We start from the raw sequence: 11,410 nt of genomic DNA, 5'->3' as shown, positions 1-11,410 counted from the left end.
CTCCCTTAAAGCCTGCTCAACTAACTTAGCCTCCGCCACCTGGCACCGCAGGTATTCCTCCATTTTACAGGAGGTCTCTTCCTGTGCGTGTCTTTCTAGAGGACACAGGTCGACAGGCTGTGCTGGCTCTAGTCATTTGGGCACAGTGGTCGGGGTTTCGGGAACGACAAGAGCAGTGGTGACGGCTATCTTCCCCTGCGCGATCATCAGGGACCGCATTGTCTCTATGATTGATTCTATCGCAGCGGGGTTCATAGCTGCACCAACTCCTTGTGCTGGGGCAGGAGCTATGGCTTGGGTTTGGGCTGGTGCTGGGGTGGCGGTCTGGGCTTGGGCTTGGGCTGCGGGAAATTTTCCCTTATTATCCTTCCACGGATTTCTACAGTCCTTGCGCCAATGTCTATCCTTCCCACACCCGTAGCAATTGAGCTTGGCTTGGGCAGGGCGATTCCTCTCCTGATGCCACTCCTTCTTGCTTGGGGCTGCGGGTTTTGCCTCATGCACCTTTCCCTTCTGGGGAGGTGTTTCCTGACCTCTACAGTTCTTGTACGCATCATTTAGCTGACGGAGCACCGTCTCCTCCGTGACACCGGGACCTGGAGGATCAAACCAAGATCTGGCTAGGGCCCGTATCTGCGGCAAACTGTTGGTAACCAAGCAACGGAGCCAATGAACCCGCTGCTCGTCGTTCATTGCAACCCGTTCAGGCATGCCCGGACAGCTGCGTTGATACAGTGGCCACAGCCTTTCTGCGAAAACCCGTGGGGGTTCTCCAGATAGCTGCACAGTCCCTTCCACATGGTCAAACGGACTACCGTCGTCCACTCCCATTACTTCTAAAACTTCCTCCCTGAGATCCGCATACCCTTTCTGTCCCCTCTTACTATCCTTTGAGAGGCACTGAAGGATTGGGCAATCCAGGGAGAAAAGCAACAGTTTCACCTGTTCCTGGTCATCAGTCATTAATGGCTGCTGTTTCCTCTATCTCCCTGAAATGAATTGAGGGATCTCCCTTTACGGTGAGTCGTGCGAGGTGGCTCACCATGGACCTTAATTGCGGGCCAGCGTAGGGCACCACGAGTTGGTTTTGGTGGGGTCCGATACCGCCATCGGCAGCGTTGGGACCGAACCTCTGGTGCCAAGCGGGACACATTGGTGCCGGTCCCGGCTTTGCTACCAGTGGTTCTTCCTCACACTCCACCTCGGCTACCTCCTCTTTTACCACTTCCTGTTTTTCCGGCCAAGTCTCACTATAGCTCGGCGGTGCTGAGGGCTCAGTGGCTGGTGCCACAATTACCTCAGCTGGAATCGGCTGTCTTGATTCCTTTAAAAAGTCCATGTGACTAGCTTTCGGGCTGACGAGACACACCATGCCTTTTGCCTTTACCAGGGCCGTTCTTAGGTCCTCTATGGTCTTTTGGCAGGGACCGTGGTCTGTGCTCTCAAACCCGTGCTCAAGGGCTAGCTTGTAAGCTGCCTTAACCTCCACTACTCGCTCTTCCTGCGCTCTTAGCTGTTGTGCGAGGCGGGCGTTTTTCTCCTGTATCCTCGTTTCATTGATCTTTGCCTCAGTAACCTGGCACTCCAGGTACTCTATCCTAGCCTGATGTTGACAAGCTACCACTTGGCGATCCTGATTCAGTGCGTGAAGCGCTGTGATGAGTTTTTCCCCTCCCATGGCCTTTTCCTCTATCTCTGCTGCCTGGGTTGTGATCTTGGCTGCCTGTGCTGCAACGACCCGGTCCAAGATCTGGACCTACTTCTTGTAACACATCAGCCACACTGCCTTCTCCACTGACTTCTTATGCTCTTTGCTCTCTGTCCACCTGATGGCTGCGTCCACCGGACGCCCATCCAGCAAGAGATTGGAAATCCACTGTTTAGTGAGATTTACCTTGCCAAAGACATAATCCGCTATCCTCTCATCCATTGCATTTCGACCATTGAAACTTGGATTCCATTGCAATCCTGCTGCCAGAGTCCTGCCGCGGTTGCCATTTTCTGTAAGGGGTTTTAGATTGCAGAGGTTGCTCTCTCTAGAGGCCTCTCTCTCTTGCACAGTAAAACCTTGAGTGGTTCAACCCACTCGCCCCTTAGATTCTATACTCTGGACTTTGGGGCAGGAACTACAATGTAGAGAAAACTCTTGCAGACCAAATTTGATGAAACAAAATGAAATTTATTGCATATGGAAAAATAAATCAAATGCAAGCAGATAAGAGAGCACATGGGAGGGAAAAACACAAACAAATCATAACGACACAATACTAACTAAGGCAAATACAGGCATCTTATACTCTACAAAGATCATCATGAAATAAGGAAACACACAGAACATCGAGGGACAACAACTCATGTTAATTGTACCCTTAAGTCCACCCCCTGAAACCTATCTAGATCTGATTTTGAAGGGCCAAAAACATGCGCACCAATCCAACTAGGAAGTGCCAGGTTTTGAAAGAAAGTCTGTGTTTTGATCCCTTCAGGCGCCCCGTCTCTTCGTGGATCATGGAACCCCTGTGAGATGCGCCACACCTCTCTCCTGACGTGGGGGTCAGGGCGGCTGGACACCGGCTGGTTCTGGTTGTCGGTGGGGTCAGGGATCATCAGCTCGACCCCGGTCAGAGGAGCCTTCGGCTGGCCTCCATCGTTTCTTCAGTTCGTTTTTGTCTCTTCTCCCGAGTTGGGTCGATGGCCTCTCGTTCCGGGGATGGTCGATTATCTCCCGATGTTTTTCCCGGGGCGGGACACTGGCTTCGAACGGCCTTCCTGATGTTGGCTTAACTCTTCTTCCTCCTCCGATGGTGGAGAGGAGTTCGTTGATCTTCTCCCGAAGTGACTCCCCGTCACCCACTGCCACTCGGTCGTGTGTCTCTGCAACTGTAACACGAGTCCAACTATAACTCTCTCCAACTGTAACTCCAGTTATACCTTTTCATCAGGAGCCTCCACTTCCCGCCCAAAATCAGGTTAGTCTTTGTTTAACTTTTGGCGGGCTGGGAGCACAGCGGGGTAGTTATTATATTTTTTAATGTTTTAGATGGCTCATCTCTGGTCTGGAATGACCTTCATTGTTTTTAATGTCGTGCTGATCTCGTTATTTAGTCCTTGGTGCTGTTCTCATGAATATGAAATTGTCCCCTTTTGTCTGGGTCAACATTTAGATGGCCTCTGTCTCCAGGCCGATCTTGACTGGATCTGCATCTAATCCATATGTATATGTGTGGGTCTGGTTTCGTTCTCTCAGAAACGGCTTCCAGAACTTACTGTGGGTTGAATCCACAAAGCTGTCTGAGGTTTCGCAGGAACCATTTTAAAATGTCCCAATAAGCTGGTCACATGGTATGGTGGCCATTTTGTATGCCCCTTTTTCTGGGCTTCTTTTAAAACCAGTCTTTAAAATCATGGCCTCTTCTGCCATTTGACCCTTAGTAATACAAAGTCCAATTCTGCGAATCCTACACAATACCCTTTTACTGGTACAATGATGAAAACAGAACAAGAGGAAACTAAGCAAGAAAGGAGAATGGCTGTAAATAGTGGAAGCAATAAATACACTTTGGCATTATCCAATGGGGCAGATATTGCTGTGGCAGGGCATCTAACTTGCTCCTGCACCCTTCAGTTCAAAACATTTTTGCTCACTAATTTGCTGAAAGTGTGAGCTGATAATGTTGCAGTGAGGGAAACTGGGTATCTGGGACCTGAGTGAGCATGGCAAGCAACTGTGCAACTCCTTAACCAATCAGATTGAAGGATTGAGATACAACCAGCACAAAGACTGAGAAGGAAATGTAAATTAGAGTGAGTGAATTCAATGTCAAATCAGGTACAGAAAGAGAAATAAAGAGAGGGAAAGAAAGATTGGATTAAGAGAGAGAGAGAAAAGAGACAGAAAGAAAGTTAAAAAAAAGTAAAATTTAACATTTTTAAAGTCTCCAACAACAATTAAAACCTGAAGTAATGAGACTCCACACTTGTAATAGTTAATTTTCAGTGCCAGAGAGGTTGAGTGGCAGTAATTAGCATTTATCACATTGTTAAAAAGGTTTTTACACTTGAAATGATTTAAATTGTGTTTTACTTTTCCTTTCTGTCTCTTTTCTCTCTCTTAATCCAATCTTTCATATCAAACTGTTGTGTCTCCTTGTGTTCTTTTACTATAAATAATACAGACACTTTTAGCTCATTTTAGTTACTGCTTTTACTAGCTGTATTCCTGCTTTGTTTCTGTGCTGCCGCATGGTGCGGAGTGATACAAAATGTCCGACGTTGCACTGTGCACTACCCGTGCACAGTGTGCCACATAGCAATATAACTACACCATACCAAAGTAGTTCCATACCAAAGTAGTTCCATTTAACGATGTGATACTATAAAAATGTAACATCCCTCTTTCTCAAAAAACGAAAACATGAAATTTAACAATTTAAATTATACAAATATTGGCCTATAAATTCAGTTGCGTTTGCACCCAATTAGGGGCGAAAGAGTGGGTTGCGCCGGAAGTAGCGTCGTGCCCGAAATTAGGTGGGCCCTAACATCGGCGTTAGCCGGTAGCGCTGCGCCGGCACCGATGACGTCATCGGTGTGCGCAGTGTCCCGGTACCGCCCGAAACCACGCCGATCCCCATCTTCAGTAGCGGCCGCCTCTTCCGTGGTGGGCGCAAACAACATTGGGAGACCGGGTCCTTACTGCAGCCTTAGCGGCGCAAGTTAAGGTGGAGGTGCGGGGCGGCCGCTTTTTCGGCGGCCGCCTGCCCGCACTTCCTTCCCCGGCCTCCTCCACCCCCCCCCCGCGGCATTGCCGGCTGGTTTCCGTGGAGCCCGGCACTTCTCCGTTGTGCCGGGCTCTTTTGCCGGCACTTGCAATCGGGGCTCCGGCCGTTGCAGGCACCTCCCCCTTAAGAGAAGGGGGAGGCCTGCAGTACAGCAGCCTGCCGCACCGCATCGGGTGGCGCAGCAGGACCGGGAGCGCTGAAATTCACTTTCAGCGCCCCAAGCGGGGCGGACACACCCTGTACCAGCGCCCGGTTCCGCTTTGGGGTGCTGAAAGTGAATATGGGGCGGGCACAACTGGCTCCGCGGCGGGCGCAAAATTTTCGGCGCAAACGTGCTGGCGGGGCTATACCCAATTTCTAGGCCATTATGTCTAAACTATTATTATCAACTACAAAGAATCGTGAGGTTTTTTTTTATTCGCGATATCGCTTAGGTGGTTGGATGTTGTCCCTCCATCTTGTGGATTTGGTGGTGACCATTCCTCTCTGCAGTGTTTTGGTGTGTTCTGCTCTTGTTGCTGTTGTTGCTGCCGCCTTTGGAGTTGGGGTGTGCATGCGCGTAGTTGTTTGATTTGTAGCGCTTGTTTCTGGTGTTGTACTGCTTGTGGTAGCTGGTGTTGTCAATATTGCTGATGTTGTCTGCTGCTTATCCAGTTCAGGTGAAGGTCTGATGTGGAGTCTGTTCCGTCTGTATTGGTTACCAGGTTCAGTCTCTATGAAGTAGGATCTTGGAGTATCAGCTTTTCCAATGACCTTGGCTGGATTGCAGGTTTTCAACACTGGGTCTTGCACATGCACTGATTGTCCATTCAACAATTCTGGTAGCGTCTTTGCATGTTTATCGTAATGTTTGCTTCCTACGATTTGTGCTTCTGCCAGCTTTTGTCTGAAGTCCTCCTGGTCCTGGGGAGGGTGTAATTTTGCTGGTAGTGTAGTCTTAAACTTCCTCCCATTCAACAATTCCGCAGTTGATTTCATGTCTGCTTTCAGTGGTGTTGATCTGAGTGATAAGAGGGCAAGGTCTTGGTCTTCCCCCATCTCACTACTTTTGATGAGAGTTCTCTTGACAGTCTGGATCTGTCTTTCAATGAACCCGTGTCCCCTTGGGAAACATGGGGATGAGGTTATTATTTTGAACCCATACTTTTCTGCCAGAACTCTGAATTCACTTGATGTGAACTGGGTTCCATTGTCACAGATTACCTTTTCCGGGATTCCTTGTTCAGCAAACAAGCTCTTTGCAATCCTGGTGGTAGTTGTGGCTCTCAAGTCTTTCATCCTTCTCACAAAAGGGAACTTGGAATAGTAATCTGCCACTATGAGATACCATTCTTGATTGCACATGAAGAGATCTGCCCCAACAGTGTGCCATGGTCTTGACGGTATTTCGCTAGGTATCATCTCCTCTTTCTGTTGTGCATTTCTGTATTTCTGGCATATACCACATGCAGAGACCATCTGTTCGATATTTTTGTACATGCCTATCCAGTATACAGCTGATCTGGCTCTCAGCTTGCATTTTTCCATTCCCATGTGGCCTTCATGTATGAGATGGAGAAGTTGTGTTTGCATCATCTTTGGCACGATGATCCTCGATCCAACAAGGAGAATACCATCTTCTACTGCAATATCGTCTTTAATCATCCAGTATTGACGAATTGTCGCCTGTACCTGCTGGATTCTCTCCGGCCACCCCTGTATTACTTGTTGTGTGAGTAGTTGCAACTCCTCATCTTTGCTAGTCTCATCTCTGATTTGACTGAGCTTTGTAGGGGTAACATTCACTAGGCGGTGGATTTTTACTGTTAGGCCCTCCACCTCGTGCTTCTCATATGGGGACAATTGAGACAACGCATCTGCTAGCACCATTTCCTTTCCTGGCTTATATTTAAGCGTGAAGTCATAGCTTTGGATCCTTAGAAGTAGTCTTTGCAGTCTTGCAGGCGCTTTGCACAGATTCTTCTTATAGATCTGTTCTAGTGGACGATGGTCACTCTCTATTGTAAATCGCCTGCCATATAGGTATGTATGGAATTTCTCGCATCCGTACACTACTGCTAATAGTTCTCTTTCTATGTTGGCGTATCTCGTCTCGGCTGAAATCAAGGCCTTTGATGCGAAAGCTATCGGCTTTCCTTCCTGCACCAGAGCTGCCCTTAGTCCTCTGGTAGAAGCGTCTACTTGCAGAGTGACTGGTTTTCTTCTGTCATAACATGACAGATTTGTTTCTTTGCACAACAGTTCTTTAAGTTGTTTGAAATTCCTTTTGTGTGATTCAGACCACTGGTATTCGGCGTCTTCTTTCAATAGCTCTCTGAGATTTGTTGTATGTTCTGACATGTGTGGGATGAAAGAACTCATGTATTGGACCAAGCCGAGGTAACTCCTCAGCTCTTTCTTGTCTTTGGGTGGTTTCATTTCAGCAATCGCCGCAATCTTCTCTGGATTTGGCTTGACTCCCTCTGATGTATCAATCATACCGAAGAATTGGCATTCCTTGACTTTAACTATGCACTTATCTGCATTTAACTTGATGCCAGCCTTCCTGGTACTCTCCATGGCCTCATGTAGGTGCATGTCATGGTCTCTTTCATCTGCTCCATAGATCTGAATATCATCAGCTATTCCTATAGCTCCTTCACAGCCTCTGTATGTCTCATCTATTTTCTGTTGAAAGATATCTTGGCTGACCTTTAGCCCGAATGGTAGCCGTAGGAATTTGTAACGCCCAAATGGTGTGTTGAATGTTGTCAGTGTTGTTGATTCCTCATCCAACTTCACGTTCCAATATCCATTTCTGGCACCTAGTTTTGAGAAAACCTTGGCTCCTGCCAGTGATGGCGTAATCTCCTCTAGCGTTGGGGTGGGATAGTGGTCCCTCTTTATTGCCTGGTTTAGATCTTTGGGGTCCAAACATATTCTGAGACGCCCATTTGGCTTTTCTCGTACCACAATTGAGTTTACCCAGTCTGTGGGTTCAGTGACCTTTACGATCACTTCCGTTTCTTCCATCTCCTTTAGCTCTCTTTCAAGCTTTATCTTCAGCTCGGTGGGTACTTTTCGTGGAGCATGGATAATGGGCTTTACCTCTGGATCAATGGTGATGTGGTATTGGAAATCTCCGAAACATCCCACTGTATCATCAAAACATTCCAGATACATGTCTATCAAGTCTTTTTTACTCTTGATTTGTGGGCGGTTCTCCAGTGGGGTGTTGCTGTCTATATTCAGTGGTGTTTCCGTCAGCTCGTGGTGCACTGAGATCAATCTCAACTTCTTGCAGCTGTTTAATCCCAGGATCGCTGGCCCCTCAGTGTCGGTGACATAGAACATGCAGTTGATGTTCTTTCTTTTATGTGTCCCTTTGATAAAGGTTATTCTGAGTTGTTTAATCTCACTCCCCCCGTATGCTGTCAGCGTGACATTACTTGCCTTTAAACAACCATTTTTCGGGTAGCCATCTTCTCTCAGGTTTTCAGGAAAGATCTGCTGGTACAGTCTCAATGGGAGAATGTTGCTCTGAGCCCCTGTGTCCAGCTTCAACTTTAAGTTGATGGTTTTGGGCCGACCTTTGATCTTTTCTTTGATTTGGATGATGGTGTGCAATTCTCTCCTCTGAGTATTTTCTGCTCTGGACATCTCGTGAAGCTGTACCTTTATGGTGTCGATGTTTAGTGCATTGTCGTGATCATCATCATCATCCTGCTCATCCATGGCATGGATATTGTGTTTCTTTCTCTGGTTCTGCTGTCCGCCTTTGTTTTTGATGTATGTTCCTTCTTTCTTCATTCTACACCTCTTTTCCCAGTGGTTTAGTTTGCCACATGCATTGCAGCTTGTTCCATATGCTGGACATTTCCACTTGTCTGTATAATCATGCAGTCTTCCACAATTTCTGCACATGTTTCCCCCATTGTCATATGCATGCCTTTGTGTGTTGTACTTTTCTCTCACTGCATCCACTCTGTTGTCCGTCTCAGAAGCCGTCCGCATGTCAGCCGTTTGAGAAATCAGCGTTTTCATTTGCTGCTTCATGGATTCATGAGCTCTCGCAGTATCTACAGCCTCTGTTATTCCGAGCTTTTCTTTTCCTATCAGGGCTTTTTGTACCTCTACATGCGCTGATCCCCATATTAGCTGGTCCACAAGCTTTTCTTCCATTTCCTTAAATTTACACTTGCTGGCTTCATTTCTCAGCCTTGTTAGGAAATTGTCAGCTGTTTCACCAGGTTCCTGTCTTAGACTCTGGAATTTGTATCTGTGTATACGGTGATTGGATTTAGGCTCTAGATGGTTGCTGAATTTATCAAAAATTGTCTCAGGGTTTTCCTTTTCGTCTTCAGTCAAACTCCAGCTATTATACAAATCTAGACCTTTTTCTCCTGTCCACAACAGAATGTAACTAACCTTTTCCTCGTTGGTAGCGCCCTTCAGGATGCTTTTGAATGTAAGCTCACATTTCTGTTTGAAATTGCGGAATGCTTCTACTATATCATTGGCTTCCCAGTTCATGAGGGGTTGCATTTGCACAGTCGTCATTTTAGTTTCCCGTACGATTCACTCTCAAATCACCGCAGACATCAGCACTCACAATCAGCTCATAAAATCACTTTTCATCTTATTCGTAGTTCGTATAGCACAATTTTTTACTCATTTATACTGCTGCCACCATGTTGTGTCTCCTTGTGTTCTTTTACTATAAATAATACAGACACTTTTAGCTCATTTTAGTTATTGCTTTTACTAGCTGTATTCCTGCTTTGTTTCTGTGCTGCCGCATGGTGCGGAGTGATACAAGATGTCCGACGCTGCACTGTGCACTGCCCGTGCACAGTGTGCCACATAACAATATAACTACACCATACCAAAGTAGTTCCATACCAAAGTAGTTCCATTTAACGATGTGATACTATAACAATGTAACACAAACAAAGCCTTTCCATGTGAACATAGCAAACAGTGGAAGTTGAATTAGCCTTTAGCATTCTGTGCTCTTTCAAATGGTCAGCTGAACAATTACCTTCTTGACTCGGGTTGGTATGAAGCTGCGAGTGAAATCCTAAGGAGGGGAGAGATGAAAAAATTCCAATGAAAGGGGACAGAACACAAATAAGATGGTCACTTAATAAGAAGGGATAGTAATGGGGTTGAATTATGGATAGAGCACTTGAGGGAGTTTTTGCATAGACTAGAATTAAATTCATTTTCAGATAAATTTAATGAGGTAAAGACTCATTTTAATATGCTATAGCCCTATTCACTCACAGGAAACTAAATTTGTCATTAAAATGTTGAATAATGGAAAACTGGGAGCTGAAATAATTACTGCACATATATTGAAAGCAGGAGGAAAGGGATTTATACGGTAGTTACTTGACATTGGCACACTAATGTGTAATATTCAAGAATGACTGAAATGGAAGCACAATTCCTGTTTTACAAGAGGTTTGTATACTGTAACAAGCAGAGAGGTGTACCCTTCCTGTTAATTGTGAGAAAGGAATACATTTTAGTCCTACAGAGAATAAGGAATACTGTTGGCAAGAGAGGAGTAAAAATGGTTACATAAAAGTAGGTCAATCACAGAACTGTAACTTAGGCATTCCTTGCAGAGCAGTTGGTCAACATTATACATTTTTCAGAAGTCCTTTGATCGATCACAACATTGATTAGTTTGTCTGATTATGACTTCATACACAAGTGCAAATTTAATTTGCTCAAATGTTCATTTGAGTGATTACGTCATTAAATATGCTGAAAAGTTCAATATCTGTTTCATGAAGTCTTTCAAGTTAAAAACAATTGTTAGACAGATATTATTACAATAAAGAACACAGATATTGGAAATTTTATATAAAAACAGAAAATGATGAAAATGCATAGCAAGTTAGCATCTGAAACAGAAAGCTTTGATGAGGGTGGGATCTTTTATCAGAACTCATTTAAATTTTGACTAACCTCTTCAAGCATTTTCTGTCTTATTTTGGAGTAAATTATTAATTAGTCAAAAAAAATCTGTGTAGAGTGAAAGGAATAATATCCATCTGTATTTTGCAATAATCAACAACAAAGCCAACAGCAAAATCATCACGATGAGCTCCAAGAGTATAACTTGAAGAATGTGAAATACTGCAGATAGAAAAGAAATAGTCAGCATGAAATCATTGAGTGCTCCCCCAAATTCCCAATACATGCTGCAATGTTCTGTGATTGGAACACTAGGGACAGAAATTTAACCTATTGTGATTACTGAACAATTCACGAATGTAGATACTCACAACCATTGTGAGAGAGTCACTGGCCACTGGGGAAGTACTAATAAGTTGCAAACAGGCTGATGTGGTGCCCATATTCAAATAGAGGATTAAAACAGACATACTTCCACTCCATGTAAAATAGTGGAATTGATTATCAGGAGTAAACTGGAGGATTATTGTGCAATGATAATCTAAGAAACAGCAGTCAACACAGTTTCAGAAGGTAAAGATTCTGCCTAACCAACCTCCTTGATTTCTTTGGAGAACTGGCAACCCAAATGTTGAAGGCCCTACAATGTGCAGTGCCTAGACTTCCAAAAGGCATTTGACAAAGTTTCACATCAAAGCCTATTCATTAAACTCAACATTGTA

Source organism: Somniosus microcephalus, chromosome 6 (genome assembly GCF_052327205.1).
Source record: "Somniosus microcephalus isolate GS21.2 chromosome 6, FLI_Smic_1.0, whole genome shotgun sequence".
Classification (NCBI taxonomy): Eukaryota; Metazoa; Chordata; class Chondrichthyes; order Squaliformes; family Somniosidae; genus Somniosus; species Somniosus microcephalus.
This window is presented reverse-complemented; position numbering follows the sequence as displayed.